Source organism: Sebastes fasciatus, chromosome 8 (genome assembly GCF_043250625.1).
Source record: "Sebastes fasciatus isolate fSebFas1 chromosome 8, fSebFas1.pri, whole genome shotgun sequence".
Classification (NCBI taxonomy): Eukaryota; Metazoa; Chordata; class Actinopteri; order Perciformes; family Sebastidae; genus Sebastes; species Sebastes fasciatus.
Genome location: NC_133802.1, coordinates 18,951,770 through 18,977,239, shown reverse-complemented (window position 1 = coordinate 18,977,239; position 25,470 = coordinate 18,951,770). Strand labels below are relative to the sequence as shown.

Sequence of the window (25,470 nt, the reverse complement as noted above, 5' to 3'; positions counted from 1 at the left end):
TCCACTGTACATTCACTTGATATTCTCAGAGCTAAACTAACCCTGTCTTATGCTCCACTAGCTCACTTCTTCCCCTTCACACATTCGCCACCACTCTCTCTCTCTCTCTTGCTTCACAACTCATTTCCCACGTACACACACACTCTACACACTGGCTCTGCTATTCTCCAAATGACCTACACTACTCTACAACAACTGGCTCTAGTTTGGGCATTACGTGTTTTCAAATTGGCCACCGTATGTTCTCCTACATGCTTGGCACACAGAAGTTTCAGGTGGTTGTTATCTGCAACCTCACCGCTAGATGACACCAGATCCTACACACTGCACCTTTAAAAGTTGAGACTGAAAGTTTGTCCTTGACCCTTGGAAACAATAGTTGACAAAACAATGTCACCACAAGGTTTATTTAGTAGCTGAATGCATTTGTTTAATCAGGAAAGACTGAAAGTTAACAAGAGGGCAGATGATTTATTTGATAAAGACTGGTGCCATTGATTAGATAGCTCAAGGGGATTGGGAGTAGTGGAGGCATGGAGACATAAAGCAGGTAAGGTGGTTTAAATATTCCTCAACTAATAGGATCATTGGATGATCGAAAAACCCACGAACAAACCCCAGTGAAATCATTGGATGATAATTGAGAGGTGGAGCCTCAGTTTGACGATGAAATAGAATGATAATTGTCTAAATTAGAGTTCTATGTTCTGTCCGAAAATAATTAAATTAATGAGAGAATGTATCAGGGGATTCATTAGTGATAAGCGGGGGCGAACGTCCATTGTGCTCATTATGGTCATTGACTTGGGCTTCAACTGCAAAATTTGTTTTAAAATCCATCACTGTTGCATCCTGTGAGAGAACTGAGAACTCTCCTCTTCCTTGATATCATTATTTTCCACCCACTTATGTGCCAGATGACAGATATTGCATGAGTGTTGCAGCTCTACCCGTAAACCCCCCCGTCAGGACTGACATTTAAATACAACCAATGTTTGAAAGCAATTACTTGAACAGATAAATGAAGCTAGTAATGTTTGAAAAGGGCTGTACACATTTCCAATTCAACACTTTCTTTATACCAACAAAACTTGACACAGATGGTTAACTGGGGGATTGCATAATACATCCCAGCTCTAAGTTTCCGGAGGCCCTCAGTTTCAATAGATGACAGTTTTTTTCATGCCCCATGCTTCTCAGATTTGGAATGGTGCGTTACTGCTGAAAGCCTTTTCCTGTTTTTGACTCTCAGATCCACAGCCACGCTGAGGGGAACCAAATCCACAGAGGATACATAGTCCGGATGCCAAACCCTGCCCTCAGTCTAAACACTCTCACACTGGATATCGAGGAGGACACTTCTTAATGGCCAGGTATGAGGTTTAACAGTCAAATCAGTGATACATCCAAACCACTCACTTACTGGAGGAAGTAGTTACAGAAAGTCGAGGATTTGAGAAGAGCTCTGTTTTATGTCCAAGTATGAAACAACAATTGGAGTGATGGCTGGGAACTTGGAGAGATTTCCGTAGAGTTTGAAGTGGAAAACTCCTCGTCTTGATGGGCTGTTGGTGATGGCAAGTGGGTTGCTGTAATCCGGGTGGTCAAGGATCCCAGCTGTCCCAGTTGCCTAAGCCATGCCAGCTGGACGCGGCGAGGCCCTGGGAGCCACTGGGACCACAGGGACACGAGCCAGAGAGACGGGGAACAGCTTTCCTTATATAATTTGGTAGAATTGGTAGCAGAGGAGGCAGAGTTCAGAACATCCACGGGATTAGTGACATCTTTGATAACGGCGACTGAAGACAAAGCCAGCGGTAACCGAAGACTTTGGCACTGTATTCGTGTGTGGAACAAAAACAAAGATGCAGTGTGAGATGAATGAGACATGGAATCCATGGAGAATACGGGCAGAATTGGCTCAAAGGCGACAGCCTTTATAATACTTCATTGCGCTCACTTTGGAGACTAACCCACAGCGCTGCATCAGTATCTCTGGATGCCTCGACAGATTACCTCAATTACAGCAGATTGTCCCATCTGGCGCCTCCAAAAGGCCCCCAAAGCCCACCGCTGACTGTCTGTCATTGAGTGCATACTTGTGTGTGTGTGTGTGTGTGTGTGTGTGTTTTTGCATGATTGCTTATGTTCATGCATACCATTGTGTGTTTCACATATCTAATGAGTGCTGTCTAGCTGCTTCACATCTCTCTCTTGCTTCTCTGTTCTCAACATGTGTGACTGTACTCTGCAATGTGCTCACGTGTATCTCCACAATTGCGAAATGTGTGTCTATTAGAGTAATTGGAGTATATTATCTCTGTTGATGCTGAATCGTCCATTATAGCCAAGAACAGGAGCTTAAATCATCAGCCATCATGTTGCCTTAAAGAGGACAGAGCTGGTCCAGGAGACTGAGAGGATATCTTCATTTTAAAATTTGGTTCATTCGTCATTTTAGACATCTGGAGGGAGTGAGACACATTTTCCAAATTAGAGGACCTTGGACGATATATTCACTCATTGTCTCCTCCTTTTATCACATTTAAATTTCTCTCCTCCTCTTCTTGAAACAAAACTTTACATAATCATAATGAATTGCAGTATTCATCCAGAGGGTTCTCCAGAAAGGTCAACCAAGAACACAAAGCCAAGACAAAAGTGTTGGATCCAGCTATCTGATGATTAGCCCTGCTTCTGCACTCCGTCAGGTTGACGATGACAGACATCAGAAAGCTACGTAGATGAATCCCCACCGATAAATACTCACATCTGCAGACCAGAGATGCATACAAGTAAACAGAGAAAAAATATCAGGGATGAAGGCAGGGCGACACGTTTACATTTCCTAATGCAATAATGAGGGGGCAGACAGAAAGTGAAAGTGAGAACATGTGAAAACGGCATCGCGTGGTGCCTGCAGGGTTTCATTACAACGATCTTGCATCATATACTGGAAATAAACATGGCAAAAAAACATTGAATTGCAATCAACCATAAATCATCCCATTGCGCAAAAGCTCAGAGCATCAACATTGTGGTTGATTAAACACAGGCACAGTAGTCGGTTCACTTTTTCAAATGAAATAACACAATGTAAAGACAGGATTTTGCAGCTCTCATTGGTGGTGATGACAAAGGGAGTGAATTTAAGCTTAAGTTTAAGTCACACTGATAAAAACGTGCTCAGTTTTATGCGTTTGTTTTCATCTTATCCAATTTGTAGCCATGTGAGAGCTGTTAGTAAATAGAGCAGCACTTGTAACCTCCCATTGGGGCTTTGATGGCGTGGTGCTGCATCAGTCCATTGCTTGGATGAAAAAGCTTATTTTCCCTCTTCTCAATGTCTCAAAGGGGCCTCCCAACTTTATCGCTTCCAGGCAGTTAGCTGGCCACCTGGGAGCTCAGGGCGTTGAGAGGTGTGTGTGTGTGTGTGTGTGTGTTTGTATGCTTGTATACATGCACATTTGTGGGTGTCCAGCGTGTAAAAACATAACAGAGTATAACGCGAGCAGCGGAGAAACAAAGACATCTGCGATTCCAGGACTGAAACACGAGGGTAAGTTGAGTCCTGCACAATTTGACCTTTTTCTTCTCTTAAGCAAACACTCAGTGGAAACTCCTCAACAGCAGTGGAAATAAAATACAAAACACACGCATGCACGTGGAGTAGATCGAGTGGAAAGTCCTGGTGTTTCCCAGTTTGGGAGAGCTGAGTAATCAAGCCTCAGGATCAGGAGCAGTGTTACAATCTGCATCCTCACAGATAAGCCAGAGCCCTTCTCCTGTCACACTCTGGCCTCTTGATTCACAAAGACTGTCAGTAATCCTCCCAGATTTTTCCTAAAACAATAACTGTGATATTGAATAACTGGTTTGTTTGGAGATGGGACAAAAAAAAACAAGTGTTTTGTCTCAAATACAAATTAATCAAGGTGAAGCAGAAGCTTTTTCTGAAAACAGCCTGAAACATTTCAATCTACATCATTTATCTGTGCATAACGCCGACTGATTGGGTTCGACATTACACTACAAACAGATGCTGCACTTGAAAGCATCGGAAGGGACAGAGAGTAATGAGATCTGGGTCTTATTAAAATGCCAGAAACCAGTACAGACAACACATTGGATTGCAGCACTGATGTGTCGGGTCAGAAAAGGAACAGCGCGATGAAATTATCAGTCCAAGCTGTCTTCTTCTTCTTCATTTAAATGAAATCAAGCAGCTTCTAATCAGCATCTGAAAGACACGTTTGCTTTCATGAGATTAAACACGTATACAAACGGACCCCCGTTTCTAGCTCTCTCACACACACAGACCAGAACACAAAGAGTCATCCAGTCCAGTGCACTGGTATGCAGACACACACACACACACGCACAAACACCAACAGGCACCTTGGTGAAAGTGGACGGCTGCAGCCACTACAGTGTGTTTGTTTTTGTGCGGATGGCCAATTCCGATGGGCGGGCTTTCAAAGTCGTTTCTAATCCATTTGATTAGCTGAACCCAAGAACCTGGTCTGCAGACAAAGAGCTCTTTCACACATGCAGCCGCTGCTTACAGCTACATGTGATCTCAGGAATCTGTACATCACAAAACATTCTTCTGCAGTCCAGCTCCCTCCTGTCCTTCTGGCTGTTTGTGTTTCCCTCTCTTGCCTCTACTGATAAGGCCACTGAAGTGTTTCTGACTGATTTATCAGTGTCGATCATCGTGTTTTTCTTTCCTTGTATTTTGCGGATGGCAAGCGCTGGGAAAATGTTTTTAGATTTTCTGCTGAATCATTCCTCTACAGAAATATGGCTCTACAGGAGTGACTTGAAAAACGAGTATGTACTCTATGTGAAAGGGGTAAAATCATTATAATAATTACAGCCTCAAGTATTACAATAGAGTTCAATAAACTCCTCTCTCACTAGGCATTCAACAGGAAGGATTTATTGCAGGATTAGATATTTTTATAGATAATAGATTACAGTAGAGTACGATGATGAAAGCGTACTGTAGCGTTCCTCAGTAAGAAGGCTACAAGTCGTTTCGCTAACAATTTATTGGCGAACAGTATACAGGCTACTGTCGGCCGCCAAAACAACAAAGACCTAGCCTCTTGCTTACACTCCCGTTACCGTTCCCATAACTAGCAGGAAGAACAACAAACATCCCCTATCTCACACTACTCACTATCGAAGGTAGCTGAAATGACTAGGCTTCACTTAGCAGCTTATATTAGAGAAGACTTACATGTTGCTCGTCTTTTTGGTTTTGGAAAGGCTAAAAGACAACTAGAATTACCATCTTGCGGTTGTATGCCTCAGTCAACCAGTCAAGTTGCAGTTTACATCAATGTTTGTCCAGAATGTCATCATTTTATCCTATTAGACATTTGTGTGAAATTGTCATAATTAGTATATCAATTCTTGAGTTACGGACAAAAACATGTTTTGTGAGGTCACATTGACCTTGACCTTTGACCGCCAAAATCTAATCAGTTCATCTTTGAGTACATTTGTGCCAAATCTGCAGAAATTCCCTTCAGGCGTTCGTGGGATATCGTGTCTACGAGAACGGTATGGACGGACGGACCTGAAAACATAATACCTCCGTCCATGGCGTAAAAAGACACCACCCTCCTGACTCTTTGTAGCATACAACTACGCCTGCCTTGCTTGGTTAAGGCTGCTAAGGTGTGATTGGACAATAACTGTTCATGGGAGGGATTTAGTAAACGGTCAATTGAAAGCTCTCCAATCAATGGAGTGTGTCTTTAAGTGCATTTTGTTGGTGGTTAGGTGTTTAATAAAAAATCTTATGATGATTGGATGAAAGGAAAAATTCTGTCTCATCCTTTATTACTGTTGAAATTAAAAGACTTACTATAACAGTATGGAAAAAAAAGTGGATTGCAGTAATTGGATTCCCATGAACTTGTGTCTCACAGCCACTAAAAAGTTCCCAAAACCTCTGAGAATGTGGCCATAAACAAATCTGTTTTCGAATTGAAATAGAGGCAGCAGAAGTGCATTCCTCCTCGTTACTTTCATGTCAACATGTCATTAGCAGCTCCCATGTGCTGCCATCTCTGGTCCTACAGCTGATTTAGGAGAGGTAATGAAAGGGCCATCTGGTTTGACAGGGCCTCTGACATCAAATGTCGTCTGTTAAAAGACCACTAGGGATCCCAGGGAGGACCGACATGGTCACACTCACGTGAATACCACCATCTAGTCGAGGCCTAAACACATGAGTCAATGTGTGAAGTATGCATCGCTGTAAAATGGTGGTGATCGCAAAACCTCAGAGGAACCTTAAAACCTGTGGTGTGAATAGCTGCGAGCGAGTGTTCCTCGTTTAGGTTCGCTTCTCCCGACACTGGATCAAAGTTTTAACAAGTCCCATAAGTTCACTACTCATCCTCTCTCAGGTCCATCAAAGACTCCAGCTTTCAGATTACGAAACAGGAAAAACGTCAGGAAAGAAGTGAACATCTTGTATTTTGTTTTCACGGCTTCCTTCTGGAGCCGAAAGGTACATTTTCTGAACACTGTAGTCCAACGCCAGTTATTCTTCCTCCACCCTTGTGACTGTAAAAAGACGTGAAAGTGAGCATCTGTCAGCGGCTGTTTACTGGATCTTAAGGAAATGGGCAAAAGCACACGCTTTTAGGGCCATACTTATTAGTTTTGACACAACTGCCTTCTCTAATGGACAAAGTTGTCAGACGAACACTTTCCTATGGACTGCTGTAATAAATAAAACAACAGCATGTCAAAACATTTAATGAAATGTGCTTACGGTATCATCCCCAAAAGACCAATGTAAAGGTGTGTTCCACTATTTAATAGATTGTTCCAGACAAAGGCACATGGGACGAAGGCTGACTGAAAGCCTGCCCGTGTGTGTGTGTGCAGGTTGTGCAGCTTATGCAGGAGTTTTATGCGACGCAGATGAGAGGCAGATCTGGGCCGAGGAGGGAGTGTCGGCGTGACGGGACTCTGTAAGCGGGCGGTCTACTGCCTCTTGGGTCCGTCTCCATTCTGCTTGCTGGAGACATCGTGGCAGCAACAACTAATGAAATGTTTTCTCGAGGACAATGAAACACTTATACCTCAACTTTTGGTACAGGCAGAGCCATTACAAAACACAAAAGCAACACACAGTTAATCAAAGACATAGAAAAAGCATCTGTGACGGGCAAGAGAAGAAACAAACGTTTGTTTTTTTGCCTGAGCGTGCACGCAGGTGTGTCTATCTGTGTGGTAATATCCATGACAGATTGTTATCTCCAAATACAGTATAGTTAAATAAACACAATGTGCACGCTTTACTCTTTGTTCATGAAAGACGTGTGGTATTGTATTGTATATACAACAATGACTGCTGCTTATCTGCAATATTGTGTTTTGTGTTTCATTTGCTCTGAGCTGAAACAGATAAACCATAAAAGTCCTGAGTGTGACGGACCAGCAGAGCTATCCAGGTTTGGCAGGTACCCTCGATTCTTTCTTTCTTTCCTCTCTCTCTCGCCAGCTGTGAGTCTGTCCAGCCAGTCAGCGTGAGACATCTGGGATGCATTGGACCCGTGAGAGAGGAGAGGAGGGGGGGGGGCAGCTGGAACCTATCAGAGCCCCAGAGATCAGCAGATCTGCTCTGTGTGTTTGGGATTTGACCTGTCCCAAGCTCTAAACTCATCCACTGTCTCGTACAGGAATGATGACAAGGTAAGGAGGGCTGGTGAAAACACTGTTTACAAACTGATCTACTGTAGGTGTGCTTGTGTGTTTTAGGTTTCCATGGATTGCACAATTTTATTTTTTTTCATGTACAGGTTAGGGATGCTATTTTTGAAAAATGTTCTTAACCGATAACTAACCCTCGTTAACCGATTATTAACCATTAACCGACAAGATTAGTGGCTCGCATGCAGCTGCAGTGTATGAGCACAACAGACAACTGAGTCCCCCGTTCACCGTCAGGGAGCATATGATGTGTTCACAGTCCCCAGTTCAACGTCTGGGAGGGTTAACTTAGCAGCCACAGTGCTGCGTGTAGTGTCGCGGACATGCAGCCACTTTCCCAATTAAAATCTTCACTGCACATTTAGTTTAGTTTAGCAGATTGTCAGCTGTGTGTCTGCCCGGCGTGACGACACTCTGTCTGCCCGGATTAACGATAGCGATTGTCCAACAGTGTGTGTGTTTGTGCTGCTTCAGCACCTGTAGCTCTGCTGGTCGCTTGGTGCTCCCCGTAGTCACACACATTCGCAGTGAAACTTCAGTGAGTTTCCGACAGACCGTGTGTGGATTTGTCGGTGGCGTTATAGCTGTGAACGTAGGTGTAGCAGACAGTGTTTGTACAGTTTATTTGCATTTCAAATAGATTTTATATCGATATATATCTCATGTGAAAGATAACTTGCCGAGCACCTATCGATGTAGTTGGATCGTAGGAATATAAATCGATACATCGATGTAGTAGATGAATCGTTACACCCCTAAAGTTAACTGTTATATATATTTGTATGAACTACAGTCTAAAGAGCAGCCCCTGAACACTCCTAATTCCTTCAGACAGTAGCTCACGGTTTCTAGATTATGGAATCAAACATTGGGACTCAGCCAACGAATGAGTCCAATCCCACTTTTCAGCAGCTTTCCCCTTCTCCTTCACCCAAACAGAGTCAACATCTGTGGACAGGTTAAACCAGGTGTGGCCTGTCCTGGGCCCGGGAAGCCGGGGGTTAGATTTGGAGCTTAATGCGGGGGGACAGGTGTGTTTATTGGTGGGGGACTGATACTAACGTGGCCTGACACCTGGAGCCTACGGTGCTGATGGGGATATTTGGACATGCCTGTACCCTGTAATCCCTTTATGCTTGGCCTTTTCAGATGGGAAGTGAAATTAGTAGAAAAAAATGTGTCAGAAAATCACCTGACGAGCATTTTAAAAATCTCTGCCCTCTGGCAGCGTTTTGCTATGAAACTCCAAACACACCTGCCTCACGGCACCTGGCACCTGCAGGGGCTGAGACATCAGACACCAAATGTCAAAGTGGATAAGGTCACTGGTAAGACATGTCACTGAACATTACAGTAATTTCAAATGACTGTGGCCATAATTTGATTAGTGTTTTTGGACATGCAGAGAATATCATTTTGCTCTGGCACATAAAAGAAATTCCAAGCCAGCGTGTCCCACTGTGAAAAGCAGAGGATAACAACGAGCTGGAGTTCACATGGACAGTACTCATCTTTAGGGGTTTGAGTTGTGGGCAGTCAGAGATTGTGGTGTTGGCTTTCAGTGTTTTTAAGAGAATGATATTCATCATCCCTGCCAGAAATCAGGACCCACCCAGGGATAATGGAGCAAAACACAATGATCCTCAAGTACGCATTCTCCTACCCAGACAACCCCTCCCCTCCTACAACTCATACACAGAGTTCAACCCAGCTTCAAGACATTTGATACACATTTTTCGCTTGTATGAAATGCAATATGTCCTCACAAATCTCAACTGTAAAATTCCTTGCTGCATGGTTGCCCAACACTACGATTCATGTGTGAAATACGACGCAGCAATTCCAGGCGAAGGTGTCCAAGCTCAACTCTGTGACCTTTCACAACCACCGATCCGCGCTATGAATTTACAGCTAGATTAGTGTTTCAGATTTCATCCCTCCCATTGTATTCTCTCTCATGTCTGGCCAACCAACCAAAAGCCTTTTATTCACATACTGCTTCCATATGCTCGATAAATGCCCCGGGATATTGGTAACATGGGCTAAAATCAAGCTGCAGATATGCTGTTTGCACTATAGGGCCTACTGTAGAACAACATTGCAAGAGCAAATCTGTACCATACAATTTGTTCATGGCTGCTAATGTAGCCGTTTCCTGATTAGTAGCACATAGTGAGTGAGGGCACCAGCACCTTTTTTCCCAGAAGAAGGGGGAAACAGTTGTGTTTATTTGTTTTGTGGTGACCCCGTGTTGCTCTGTAACTCTCTGTGGTTCCCAGTCTGCTTTGTGCTCCGATCACATCTTCTAGTTCTCCCCCAGTCACAGTACATTAATTTATTATGTCATCCTCAAATTACAGTTTTTGTTTTAGCATGCTTTCCAAATAATCAAAAATCATTCAGGCAAGATGCTGTCCAGCACAGTGACTCATTGTTTTCGAGAGTAAACAGCACACTAGGAGTGTGTATTAATCATTGGTGACAATGACAAAGCTGAGGCAACGCAATCCCTTTGTATGTTTATGGTCTTGCTGAAGGGGCTTTTGTGTGTTTAAGTGTCATAACAAGACCACCCAACACAGTGCCACTGAGAAAGCCTGAGCAACTTAACAGACAGAGATCAAATACTCAGTTTGGATGTAACAAAAATGCGAACTGAAATGACAAAAAAATTATTTCTGCTAAGAAATACATTTCTTTTGACTTGTGCACTTATTTCGGGCAAAATTGTAATTAACAAAAAGAAGAGACTGAAGTTGTATTCATTTTTCTGTCATGATAGCGGCACTTACATTATGGTTCTCCAAAGGGCGTGAATTTTTGGTTGCACCAGCAAAGTGTCCATACTGTCATTTGATTGGTGCAATACCAGTGTGGGCGGGCACTAAGAGTAGTGAGGCTTGTTGAAAAAGATGGAAAAAAATGTCTTGAATCAGTGTTCGTGGCACCCAGGAGGAGCGCCACAAACAAATTTTCATAGTGGCAAAACGGTGGATTTACAATTTCTGTGTCCGTCACATGTTGCCATTGTGCCCAAAAATACTTTTTTCCCATAGACTTACATTGGGAAAGAGACATCTGTAAGTCAACGAGGTAAACTTGCAAATATTAATGTTAGACTGTTTGATGTTAACGGTAACATTACAGTTCATGCTAGCTAACCAATAAGCAGCCGACGTTTGCATTTACAGTGAGTGAGCGAACGATAACGTTAAATTAACCATGAGGAGTCAAAACTCCTTTACAGCTCTAATCCTGTTACTAATATTAACCTACTTGCTCCTCTTCATCCCCTATGGGTAATAAGGCTGCAATGAGATCTCTCCATCGCATTTTTTTCCTCGGCAACATGCTGCTCCTCTCCCCATAACAGGAGCATCTTGTCCAGCAGCTCCTCTAACTTTAAGACGCATCAGCTAGCAGGGCCGGTTCTAGCTTTTTGGGGGCCCAAATGCAAAATCTTGTTTTTTGACAAAATGCTTCTTTTTACACATAAAAAATATATTTAAATTTAACTTAGCTGCATTGTTAACATCAAGATCAAAACAAACATGCAAATTAATTATTGATTAAGTTCTCTTAGTTTTGTATTCAACATCAATGAAATGTACTGAAACATATACATACATCTGAAATGTATACGTGGCACAAAAAGGCAATTTATCATTTTGGCCGGTAAAAAATATGCTTGGTCGGTAGATTGTTTCATCTACCTGTCCAAAGTCAAAAAGTTATTTTTAGAAACTGCATCCATAATTCGTAGGCTTTACGTGCAGTCGGTAGCACATCACGGAAGTTGACATCACATCTCCTAGCAACACCGGCAATCAAATGACCCATGGGAAACGTCCACCCAGAGACTTGAAGCATAGATGCTGTTTCTACAGAAGTCCAAAAAAAAGTTTCGTCTTCTTTTGAAAAAATGTGAAAATATGCACAATAGCTGCAGAGTCATTCTGGTTTATGTTCCTATACACGAAATGTGAGAAGAACAGCTCAACCATTGGACTTCCTGAACGCAAATCATGTTCCCCCCTCCTTTACATGGATGCACATCCTCTCAGGAAGCCGACCGATCACTTTGAGACAATCTGATTCCTGCAGCTCCGGGGCCGCTGTGGGAAAAACTTGGAATCCTGGAATTCCGGAATTCCAAATTGGTTTCCTTTCCTTCCAGGAAATATCTCCACTTTGGTGTTTTTGACTTACCCTTCCTCCCTCTGTGTCTCATAGGTCAGAGGAGTCTTTTTTGAAAGCATCCAGTTCAGCGCTGCTCTAATATCAAAGTCACAGGTGGAGACCTGTCCTGCAGAGGGGCTGTTAGACTCACTGTCACACAGCTCACTGACTCACAAACAACTCGTGACCCATGCAGCCATTTTTTTTTTCACCTGCCAGACACTCCTGTCTTCATCAAGGCCAACTATACACATGCAAAGTTCAGTTTTCTAATTATTTACTAATGCAAATTGACAAGTTCGCTCACCCACAAACAGAGTTGACCTCTTAAGATACCAGAGCCCCCCAATCTGTGTTTTGGACCACCATGGTCCTGTCGTAAATTTGACCTTTGACCTAATTGTTGACTGTTAGTTTAGCCACTGCGCGCTCTCTCTCTGTCTCTCCCCGTCTGTCCCTGGGGTTTATGCATCTGTCTACATTGTGTCCTTTTCACTCGCTCCAAGAATCTTTTATCTTCTGTTTTCTGTCTTCACCTTTAACGATACATTTTCTCTCCATTATGTCTTTCCTTTGTATTTCTTCATTTTGTAACCTTCTTTTTTTCCATCTCTTTCCTCCGTATTTCTTTAGAAAAGCCATCTGTAATAACCTTATTGATTGAGTGCCACTCCTCTGTTGTGTTCTCCACAGCTGCTGCAGTTGCTATGGTGTAACAGGTCAGCACAGCTCTCCGCCATCTCTTTTTGAGGTCTGATGTTAAGCTGATCCATCAAGGCGGGGGTCACTGAAATGATGACATAATGATCCAGTATTCCTGCCTCCAAATGGCCTCTCTCCAAGTGGAATTCCTAATTATCCAAGCAGGTATTCCCAAGATCTCAATGCGATTAGAAACAGCTTGCGTGTATGAGAGGGATGTATAGCCTACATGTGAGAAGATGGAGAGGCTGCAGAGTCCTGGTCACTAGAGGAGCATAATGGAGGTCTCACACACGCAGTAAATCTTGTGTCACAAAGGAGGGATTGGCAAGATTATATGAAAAATATTGGACATACAGTACATCTGGTTAGCCTCTGTAATAAGGTGAGGGTGTGTTTCATTGTCGTGCTTTGTTTCAGGGCAACAGTGACACAGATTCAGATATACGGGCAACAAATAATAGTTACCGAGGCTGTTATTCCTGGCTTGAGCCCCAGTTCATCACTGGTTAATATGACAGATATGGCTGACCCCTGTGCTCTTAAAAGGGTGTGATGGCAATGCTGACATCAAGTAACTCCTTGTGAGAACCTTACTCTGGCAGCTGATATTTCACAATGGGGCTCTGTCTAGGATTGCATCAGAGGCTGGTTGTACAAAGATAGTCTATCTGAGCATTGGACTGGATCTAAAAAAGAAACAGTCAGACTTTATGCAGAATTGCATAAACAAATCCACCATGCTGCAATACTTCTTTGAAGGAGAAAACAAAGACAAAAGCACAACATAAATCAAACATTATGATCTCTGTGTATGATCTCAGAGATAGCCATTTCCAAAACTGTACTGGATTTTTCTTCATTTAAGAAGCTGGAATCAGATATTTTGCCTTTTTTTTTTCTTAAAAAATTACTCAAACTGATTAATCAACTATCAAAATGGCTGGCGATTCATTTAATAGTTGACAACTAATCGACATTTAAGCTCCAATTTAATTGAATTACTTAGATCATTTGAATCAGTCAGCAGTCACAAGAAATTACCACTTAAATGGTTTAAAATAGAATTACAGTAAACCCTTTCTGAACACACTGTTCAGGTCAAGATGCCAAAGGATGACTTATAGTAAATACAGTAAAAGTAGAATGTACACAGGAAGCATCAAGCGATTATCAGTAATTGAATTTGCACATTCATTTCATCTGTTTTTATCAAAATATAAAATGTGTCAACCCAAACCATTGTACCCTTGTAGTGTTGTTAGTTTCACTTTAGGTCCAGTGCATTTCACATTAAAATCAAGCGGTTTGGCGGACACAAGTCAGAGGGACACATTGCCAGTGATAGCCAAACATACAAACTAACACATATTGACGCAGCTGGCTGTTTATGAGGGACACAGAGAGGTAAACTGAGCAGATAAACAGAGATACTTGAGGTCTGAGATACGGGCCAACTCTGTGGCCTGCTGGTCAAACAAAAGCCAGATGCTGCCCTGGCTTCCCGTATTAGATCCCCTATTATTTATTAATCTCACTCGTGGTCCATGCCAAGGATTTCCAGAAATCGTACTTTCCACTAGTGTGTTACATCCAGTTCATCATAAACCAGATGACATCCTAGCCAGCCCATCGTTTTAGGGCTTTGAACCTCCGGGCCTATCTGATGGAGATGGAAACCCATTGAAACAAATCCCACCTGTCAATGATGGGTCCAAAAGGTCCCAGAAAACAGTCAAGCGCCATTTAGCTGCCGTAATGCCCCAACATGTGCTGCTCAGAGTTACTTCAGCTGTGCTCGCAACTCCAAGGACGTCGCTGTCCTGTTGCTGCTGATGTAACAGCAGCCTCTGGCCAGGCTGTTACATAAGCTCTGGAGCCACATGAAAAAGCCAAATTAGAAATGAAAATCACCGAAAATCTCTCTCTGGTCACTTCTACAGAACCACACAACTCCTCCAAGCACAGGCTACTGGCCAAGCACATCAGCACATCAGCACTGCTATGATCTCTCTCTCTCTCTCAATTCTGACAGCCATATGGAGGAACCACAAATCAACAGCTGCTTGTGCAAATTGTTAACATATTAATATGTGTGATATCTGCTGAATAGATGTGTGTGTGTGTGTGTGTGTGTGTGTGTGTGTGTGTGTGTGTGTGTGTGCACCCAACTGCCACATGTAACATGTTGTATAGATTGAGCGTGTCTCAAAATGTCTTTATTGTCTACTCCTTTGCAAAGGAAATAAATACAGAAATCATTAGCGTACCATGACACAAACAACAATGAGATGATAAACGTTGCATTGTTGAAATTCTCCTTCAACAGTTGAGCGCTCTGCGACGAAAACAACCAATTACTCCCAAATTTGAAGTCTGCGCCCCTGTGGGCCAAGCCGATGACACATTACAAGAAGTTATATGATTGCGATCATAAAAACGAAAGTCATCTCTCCTGGTGAACGGCCAAAAATTCCAAACATGTTTGATCCAGTGAGTCAGTGCACCCAGCGTCATGCACTCATTCAACCCTCTTTGTCCTCAAACTGTGAGATCAACAGGAACTTTAAAATTGACTTCATAAATATGGATTATTGAGACATGCAATACCCCTTTTAAAATTACTTTGAAGCTGCCACATTAACAGCAGCAGCGCCAGAGAATTGTGATCAGGGATGGGCTGGATTGTTTATAGCAGGTGTCAATGAATTTTGACGTAACAGACTAGAGCTGCAATGATAAATCAATGTTTTCAAATATTAAATTAAATCAGCAACTATTTTGATTACCGATTAATCGGTGTGAAAATACTCTGATTTTAGCTTCTTAAATGTGAGTATTTTCTGGTTTCTTTACTCCTAATACTACTACAGAAAATAAGATTCAATGATCCCGGGCTAATATGCTACATAATTGAAATGCATGTTACTAAATGTTTAGTGTTATATAACATCGTAAGCAGAACTAATTCTGCAAATTCCAGAATGACAAAAAAATTAATGATACAAAACGTTTATGGCAACAAGCACGAACAAACAATGACAATCTAAGTCATAGTCACAACAGAAAGCATCTGTGGATTTACAAACACTTTTATTAGCTGTGAGCAAAAATTAACGTAACACCGGCTACAGTTGAAAATGGTAACACAGAGCAGTCTCACGTTACTGTGGAAACAGGAATACACAACTCAGCTGCCTGCTAGCTGTAGCTCAAGATGTCGCAACAGTTGTTTCTACGCGCCTCCGCCTGTTGACTGTGACAGATAATCGTTCATAAATTAAAAAAATACTCAGTGCTCTGATAGTGCTACGTTCTTATGTGAGTGCTCTGATTACTAGGCTAAATAAGGGCTGCGCAATCAATCAATTTTATCGAAATCGTAATATTTGTTAATGGTGAAATGTGTGTCAAAATACTATTTTAAATCAAATATTGTGGTGCTGAAGAGATGTCCTGGCCTACACATCATATTCTACAGACTTAAGAAAACACGTTCTTTGGCCACGCCAAGGGTAGCGCTTCCGCCTAGGCGGGTGTCACCGCTCTCCCCATGGGAACACAATGGCACAGCAAGCGCAGAGCAATTCTACTACGGATCACGTGTGGGCGGCTTCAGACACCGTTTCAGTTCAACTTTAGCATTTGCTGAACAAGTTGCTTTGAGTGTGTTTCATCACCCAAGCATGCTCAATCTAAAAAAGCAATACTGCAACTTTTTTCCCATAGTAAAACCATGACCTCTCTTCACTGCCAGGGATGGCCTCATTAATACAATCATATTTACATAAACTTGATTTACAAGATAGTTTGAATTTACAGATAATATTCCTAGTCTGACCAGAACCAAACTATTGAATGCACTGTGTGAAAGTCAAGCATGGTAAACGACATCATCACTGATGAATTCCCATGCAGTGCTGTTGGATAAGTTTCTTCTCAAACTGCCAAATGGATGGGAGTCGACCTCCAGTTATGAGCACACATACACACTCGCACACACAGACAGATATGCTTACTGTCATGAATGGTGTTTTATAACCCAAAGCATGAATTGCAAAGTTCTCTGATCATAACGAAGCCCATTCAGCATTAAAATAAAAGAATAGCGGAGGGTAGAGCCAGGCACTGTAACCACAAACAGATGGGTCCTCTACCACTGAACTTAATTGATGGAGGAATGGAAATAATTTCAGCCCCACCAATCAGAGGTAATAGAGGCTAGTCCTCCCCTGACACCTCTGTTCTAATTAAATAGTACTGGTGTACATTATAAATCCTTGGTTGGTTAATTCTGCTGTGAGTTCTCCACTTTGACTTGCCAGTGTACCATATGACCTGACCCTGTAATTGTACAGAGCAGGCTGTATTAAATTATTGAGTGCTTTTTCCGCCAGGGCAAAGTAATCAAGATAAGTAGCTATTTTCTGCATATCAGCACGATCTTTGTCCCACTCTATAATTTGTATGATTATAGGATGTCTGCAAATGACTGTTCTGAATCCCACTTTCATTCACTTTTAACAGGGATGGAAAGAGTAATAGAAAATGATACTCAAGTACTGTTACTTTAAAAAAGCTTTACTTCCAGTAAAGGTACTTGTGCTACGAAAGTAAAAAGTTGCAATAAAATTGCATTACATGTCAACATACTGTATAGGTCTACAGTAGAGGAACAACATCACGCCACGAGCCCTTATGTCCAAACCAACAATAAATTCCATTTCTATAGATACACTTTACAGCATGTACATACAACAGACTATCAAATATAGACCCTTAACTTGACAACATAAACAGTCTAAATGGGCCCAATGTTTGTAAATGCTGTAGCTGACAGGAAGTAAACTTGGACCATGCTGTTGCTCTAGCACAGGGGTCAGCAACCTTTACTATCAAGAGAGCCATTTTAGGCAAAAGAAAAAAGAAAAAAATCTGTCTGGACCCGCAAAACATTTGAGCATTGTGAGGAAGGTAACACAGTTTATAGTCTAAGTATATAGTATATAAGTCTAATGCAGTGAGGGTCAAAGTGTAAATGTACTACGGAGTATTAGGGCCACATTGAGGGAAAGAAATCAGAAATTTCCAGAATAAAGTCATAACTTTACGAGCAAAAAGTCGTTATATTATGTGAATAAAGTCATATCTTTACAAAAACAAAGTCATAATATAAGGAGAATAAAGTCATAATTTTACTGGAAAAAAAGTCGTAATATTACAAGAATAAAGTCATAACTTTACGAGAATAGAGCCATAACTTGACGAAAAAAAAGGAAATAATACGTAAAATTACTACTTTATAATATTATGACTTTATTCTCATAATACTACGACTTTTTTTCTCTTAAACTTGTGACTTTATTCTCATAACATTAGAGAGCCACATGTGGCTCTGGAGCTGCAGGTTGCAGAACCCCGCTCTAGCAACATAGTGGCAATGAAGAGGTCTATAATAAATACAACCACCTTCCTCTTTACAGCCTTTTACTGTAATTAACCAGAACTCTGACTGAAAATTACTGAATAAAACATCACCAAAGTAGACAACAGAGATGTATAAACAATATAAACACTGCAGCCACAAACACACATAGAGATATTACAGCAAAGGAGCGCTACTAGCGAGACACCGGTGGTCGCTTTCAGTCCACAATGGCGGAAGCGTCGCTTTGCAGCTGGGCGCTGACGTTGCCATGGAACGAACAATTAATTTTCAATTCTTGGCAATACAGTTCTTTGGTGATGTTGTACTCACCTGTCTGAATGGGATACTGTGAGTAATTGTTCTCGCGATGTCCTTCTTTTCTCTGCTCGGTCATTCTCAAAGCATAATGTCCCCATAATGTCCATTCAGCCTCTCTGTCCCACTGCGCTCAACAACAACGTTTTCAAAAGAGATGTACCTGTTCACGTAACACCGTGGGTGCGTCTGATTTGCGTCACTCGCTGCGTGCTTGCTGATTGGTGCATTAAACCAGTGATTAATTAAGGACGATGCAACCTTTTTTTTAAACAATGCCGAGGTACAATAATGCTAACCATACCTTTTTATGGCGTCCTCCTTAATTGTATTGCATTGTTGTTCATTTTTTTGTACTGTAATTGTAAGCACCGCCCCGGGTGTCTGACGCTGTGCCAGCTAACGTACACGTTGTATGTGAACACGGAGCTCTGCTGCCCTCCTGTGGCCGCAGACACCCCAGCAGCTTCTTCTCTGCAGCAGCTGCTGCGAATGTGGCTCCTGTCTTTTGTTTCATTCTCACAGTTTATCACAAATTGTTCGTGTTTTTTACTATGTATGGGATACAATTTGAGGTGTAGCTAAGTATAAAGTATTGTGATAAAAAAAGTAGGCCCACTTAGTAGCCTAATTAAAGTGGTAATCTCGAAGATTTTCCATTTAAATAAATGTCTTTTAAGTCACTATATATCACCGAACGAGGTAACACAATGGTGATGGCCCACTGATGAAAGTATTGCAATATTTATATTTTTGCAGTATTACAAACTGGCTGTCTGTAGCAACAAGCCCAGAAAATAAATGCTGCAGTTTTTCTCCATTGTGGACACACAAAAACCGGAATAATGACGCTCATGTATCCACTAAAAGCCTCCAGACTGCTAAGCTTTAAGCACTAAAATAGAAATTCTAAATCAACCAATTTAAAAAGATATTCAAAAAGTACAAGTACCAAAAAAGAACTTTGTTGCAGTAACGAGAGTGAATGTAGTTTTTTACTTTCACCCTTGCTTTTTAATGTTAATATACAGGAACAAAAGTGTGGACCTGAGGTAGGAGAATGAGGACAGCATGTGTTACTGGTGATATGCTCCTGATCCACACAGATGGAAAGCCAGAAGGGCTGGTCAGAGTCATTTCCCCAGGAAACGGCCTGCGCGGACCAAGTTGGCATGCTTTGCCCCTTCACATTCCCTCACTGCAAGGGATTAAACCTCTGCACATTTAACAGGGATACTGTTCTTTTCTTTTGAATGTCTTATTTCCTTTGCTGAGCACATTTTGGCTGCGATTGTTAATTGGATGAAACCTATTCAGGATATCTGATAGAAGTTAAGAGGCATACAGTATTTAGGCTACTTCTTTACATGCTAATACGATACAGTGAAGAAAAGCTGGAGATTCAAAGATGGAAATACAAAACAGTTGAAATGAATCAAATGCATTCCGTTCAGGCACACATTTTGCCCGCGGAGAGGAACTGGAGAGAGAGAGAGAGAGGAGGGAAGGAAGCTGTCTTCAGCTCCTGACCAGCATCCAACAAACTGAGTGCTCACCAGAGGCTGGTTTGCAGAGGTCTGGAGTCCTCTTGGTTCTGTTAATAATGCCGGAGTCAGCTCCACAACAGTAAACACTGAGAGCTGCAATCAATCAGCAGCTCGGGCAGTAAACACACCAAATTGCCACAGGAGGCCTTATGGGAGTGATTGTGAGGGTATAGTCAACGTGATCGCCTCATCGTTTGAGTACTGCACAATAAAACACTGTGCCATGACACGGTGGTGAACAGCAAATTACACAGCATTGTATGACAGTGGCAAATAAAATATGGTACAGTTTATCGTAAAACTGTTTCCAAAAGAGGATCCAGAGGTCTTTGTGGGGATTTGACGATGTCTCCTGAAAAAGTTGGAATAGATAAAAAAAAATATTCCATTCACTGGAATTCTGGCAGTGAGCTTTCCTCTGTTAAATAGCAGAAATATTGGGGGGCGCCTGGTGGACGATGGAGAACAAGCACTTGCCCACCACTGCAGGGACCCAGGTTCAGCTGAGGGCAAACTGCTTTTGTTTTGGGTCTAATTGAACAAAAGTGTTTACTGCACCAGCAGGGCGCCTGTGGGGATGGGATAAGGGTCTGGGGGAGGATAGCGTCAACATCCTTGCGTGCTACGCCCTCCTGCTAAAGCTGCTTGCAGCCAGGTGATGTGGTGTCATCATGTGTATTGGGGAGACACACCCTCCCCAAACCAACAGTGGGAGTTAGCAATAATGCAGAGGAAAATGTGGAAAAAAAGCATTCAAAATATACAGAAGAGATATTTATCAAACTGAATCAAAACATCTGCCAGATGCTGATCCTCTGCTATTTAGTGACAAAAGGTTTGTTGAAATTGTCATTTGCTGCTTCTCTATGCAATTCTACCCTATGACACCACAATCCAGGTTAATTATACCCTCAAGTTTAAGATGAACATCCAAACAATGACTATCCTGTGCAGGCTTGCACTTAATAAATGGCAAATGCCAGGTTGGCCAAACTACTGTTGGACCAGCATCAGACGAGAGAGCAAATGTGGAAGAAACTAAAAGTTGGAATAGCCTCACTGGACCTCTGCATTAGGTCCAGATTCTCTTTAACTGATGTGATGACGAGGCGTGGTTAAGCAGGTATATGACAGACATGTGGACTCAGGTCACATGACTTGGACTCAAGTGAGTCATGAATCTAATGCGTTTAGACATGACTTAACAAAACCAAAAAAACACTTTAAAACTCACGTGAGACTTTAACACTAATGACTCATGACTCCATTTGCACTTTAGCCTTCTGACCTGGAATGACCTGCTCTCCTCCCCAAGCCCAAAGATTTAAATGTATTGCTGTGCAGAGAGAGAAGTGGGAGTGAATCAGTCCAACAGCAGCCAATCACATTGTGTGAGCAGAAAAGGGACAATACATTTGGCAGTGCAGGCCACCAGACAGATGATACCTCTGATGTAAATACTGGTCAACAAAAGTAAAATGCGAAACACTGGGCTCAGAGATTACAATTGATTATGATTGCATCACAGGAATAACACAGAGCAAGGCTGATCAGTTTGCTTTTAAAAGTTAGTTTAAAGAGAGTCTCATAACTTTGCATATGGACTTTCAACTTGTTTATTCAGCCTGAAAAGTCAGAGATGGCCACAAAAGGCAAGACAAAGTTGGAAGTAACCATGTAAAGTTGTTTATTGTTAACTTTTCGGTATTAAACTACAAAGTGATTCACATTTGAATAGAAACATGTCCATTTGAGGGTTAGATCTGTGTGCATTTGACTGATCAGAGCAACAAATCAAACTGTCCTCCAAGTTTTTTACTGACAGAGTAAATTTACTACATTCATACAACTGTATTAACTCTCTCTCTCTTGACATGAAAACACATTTAGGCTCACATTGGGCATCAGCGATTGTACTGCATCGTCTAAGGGAGGGATTAACCTCAAAGAAATGACAAATAAACTGATGGAGACGCTCATGTAAACACAATGAAGGCAGGGGAGAGGAAGGACTCAAATTAATGAAGGAACTCAAGACTGAAATATGGGAGTGGGTAATGTAAAATATATTGTGTAAAGTATTCTTGTTCATCCAATATTTTGTTCCAGAAACTTCATCCCTCTATCATTATCAAGAGCGCGTACGGCGATCAAACGGCCGGTGGACTGTAAGGAGAGAGACGCCTTTCATTAAAACATCAAAGAGTGTGTATCATTCCCCAACCTGAGCGCTTCACTGAGCCACTTGGTGCATCGCATGCCTTATTAGATGAGTTCAAGCTAATCCAACTGTAACCAATTGTGCGTTATTGTTCACGCTAATTACTCCGTCAGAGGAGGGCGGCCTCCGCTGAGCTCGCCTCAGATCCGCATCAGGATGTCAGAGGTCACACTCGACCAGGGCTGAAACTTCTCGCACAAATACCCACCTTCGCCCCCGCCCTGCCTCACCCCATCACCCTTCGTTCACTCAGCAGCTTGACCCATATTCCCTATACCCCTCACAAGCCTGGGAAAGATTAATCCGCAATAACGGGAAAACGGGGTTGTCATTGGAGATTTGAGTTAATACGCATACATCCGCTCCCCGCTGTGGCCCTATGACCTGCGCATGTGCCCCCGTCACTTGAGAGCACAGGTATGCAGGGAATGCCGTCGCAGCAGAGTCAGACAGACGCTGCGGAGGGCTGCGAGCGAGAGGAATCGCAGGTTAGGAGGTGAGGAGCACAACTTCACGCCCAGATGAATGTTTGTTCAACCTGGGATCATTTATGAAAGGAGCCCAAGCTGGAGGAGACGGTTATGCCTTCATCATCTCTATCTCTGACTGCATAAGCTCTTCTCCCTCAGGCGATGGGATTCAAAGAAAGTTCTATGTATTTAGCCCGTTATTGTACCCCCCCATGGTGCGGCGTTAGCCTGCAGCTATCTCTCGCTTTCGTCTGTCTTTAACCCTGATTTGTCCTGCCTGGATCATAAGAAGAAGTGAGAGGGCTCCTCATTTCACACATAATAATCTCATTTCACAGCCTCTGGCACAGGGTCAGAACAGAGGAGAAGCATGGAGAGCTCTGAAGGCTGGAGGTCCAATCACATGGTGGTGTGTGTGTGTGTGTGTGTGTGTGTGTGTGTGTGTGTGTGTGTGTTAGAGGCCTCTCCTCTGCTGAGGTACTGGGATATTTGACATTACTTGTTATCAAATATAGCGTAGCATTCAAGACCCGAGTTTCTAATGCCAAGGTTTAATGTCAGTGCAGGAAGTAGTGTGCCCTTTATATATAGCGAGCTGGAAAAATTAAGTCTTTCCCAAACATTAACAATACCATAGTTGCCATGTGCAAACATTTGTAGAAAGTGAAACATTTAAAGAGGTTAGCATTGGACGTACAAAAACAAACAAAAAATGTTGTCATTGAACGTAACCCAGGATTTTTGCAGAAGACCTAGGGTTACCATAGGGTTGGTATGCGTGTGTGTGTGTGTGTGTGTGTGTGTGTGTGTGTGTGTGCGTGTGTGTGCGTGTGTGTGCGTGTGTGTGTGTGTGTGTGTGTGTGTGTGTGTGTGTGTGTGTGTGGTTCACCTTGGGGAGTAAGAACTTGAAGATGTCATTGGGATGGCCAGTTTGGACAAGTGAGACGCTCTTAGGGTCAACTGTTGCACTTGAAGATCAGAGAGGAGATCTTAAGTAGCAACTGTGCACTGTTGTACATTCCTTAACACACACACATACACAAAGAAAACACTCAGTATCTACACACCTACAAGCTGCACACATCTGTAGTGTAAACCTCACTGCAGTACTTGGAATAATAGTATGGAAAATGTATGTGTTCTTTCATTCAAACTCAACTGGTAGCAATGGAGCATATGCTTGTAGCTGACACACAACTCTACACTGGCCAATGGAAATAACCAACAGAAGACGATGAAGAAGACATTAAGCCTGTTGAAGCTTCACAATCCTCCCCTTTTCAGTAACACACATATAGCAAAACCATCTCCACTGCTTGTGGTGATTCCCACTCTTTGTCACAAAGTCTATTAATGATAACCAGCTAATTTCATAATCAGAAGTGAGGCAAGCCAAACCCTGCTATTGTCACTCTATATGACAAAATGAACACATGTAATTATAATGAATGCGTGTTGTACAGTGTGTGTGTTCTGTCCATATTGTAGGGGTTTTGAATAAAAAACACGTACTTAATGGTTCAGTATGGTTGCATCTAGTGGTGAGGTTGCAGATTGCAACCAATAAAACTTCTCCCATGTGCCAAGCGTGTAGGGGAACCACAGTGGCCAACGCGAAAACAGGAAAATGGGAATGGCCATCTCTAGAGCCAGTGTTTGGTTTGTCCGTTTTTGGCTACTGTAGAAACATGACAGCCGGCTCCGTGAAGAGAGGACCCGCTCCTTATGTAGATATTAACGGTTCATTCTAAGGTAACGAAAACACAATGACTCTTATTTTCAGGTGATTATACACTAAAGAAAACATATTTATTAAAATCATATTTTATTCTTCTTCTAATTATTTGATATGGATGTCAATGTGCTCTATGTATGATCAAATTTTAATATTTCAATTTACACATTGTCAATTTTGCGCTTATCTATTTAGCTTTTGATGGTGTGATTTTTTTATGTTTTTTTTAAGAAAAAAAGTATTCTATACCTAACTACCTGGATGGCAATGTGTGTGTATTTTTGTGGTCCTGATTGCATACTGTAATTTACCCAGCATATATGTACATTATAGGCTGTATATGCAACTGTTTTGATGGTTGTCCCTACCTGATGAAGGTCGTGTGGACAAAAAGTAACAAAAACGAAAGCATGACATTGACTGACGAGGTACAACACATCTGTCTAGTGTTGTTGTGGTAATATCAAGACGCTGAGCTATTAATCAGACCTGCTGCCATTCCTGAAGAGGGTTATATACGTGCCATTAAAATGCATAGAACATATACCAACACACAACAGCTGCTGTCAGTGCCTCTACTCTTCATACCGTGTGCACTTCACTTGAAAAATCCTAAGCATGCATGTGTGCACATACATTACTTTCAGGGGAGCCTCCAAGTCTCACACTTGGCTGGTGCGAACGCGCTGTTGCCACAATACAGTTTGGAATGTAATCATGCTTGATAGGTGGATCAGTGTCAATAAATCAATAATGAAGCGTAGCATTTAAGCATGGGAGCTGGAGCATGTTGGTTTAAAAGAGAGCTACAGTTTAGGCCCTGGGAGGTTTAAACAGACCCTTTTGTCTGGCAGCCTAATCCTTCGTATGACACGGTATTATCCAAACAAATCTCACGTTTTAATAAAGACAGGAATTCTTCTCCAGACTGCAAAAGGACCAAGCCCAGATTGGGTGTGAGGCCGGAGGGAATGCATGTTGCAAATGTAATGCCATAATTGTCTCCCCGTTCATGTTGTGCCCCTACAGTTTGTCCCTGCACTCAACTTAATCAAAGGTGCACTAACTTCAGAGGACGAGGGAAGCCCAGCCAGTGTGTGCATGGTTGAGCATTTAGCTTTCATTGGATTCAA

At 42.2% G+C, this 25,470-nt stretch overlaps 1 long non-coding RNA gene across 1 annotated transcript in view; it reads right to left on the bottom strand.

Annotated features, from left to right (window-relative positions):
• LOC141772748 (uncharacterized) overlaps positions 1-18,659 on the bottom strand; it is a 39,670-nt gene extending 21,011 nt beyond the window's left edge. The window contains exon 1 of the long non-coding RNA XR_012594952.1: positions 18,380-18,659. This is a non-coding gene — a long non-coding RNA (uncharacterized LOC141772748). The remainder of the gene's footprint in view (positions 1-18,379) is intronic.
• Positions 18,660-25,470: the final 6,811 nt, after the last annotated feature.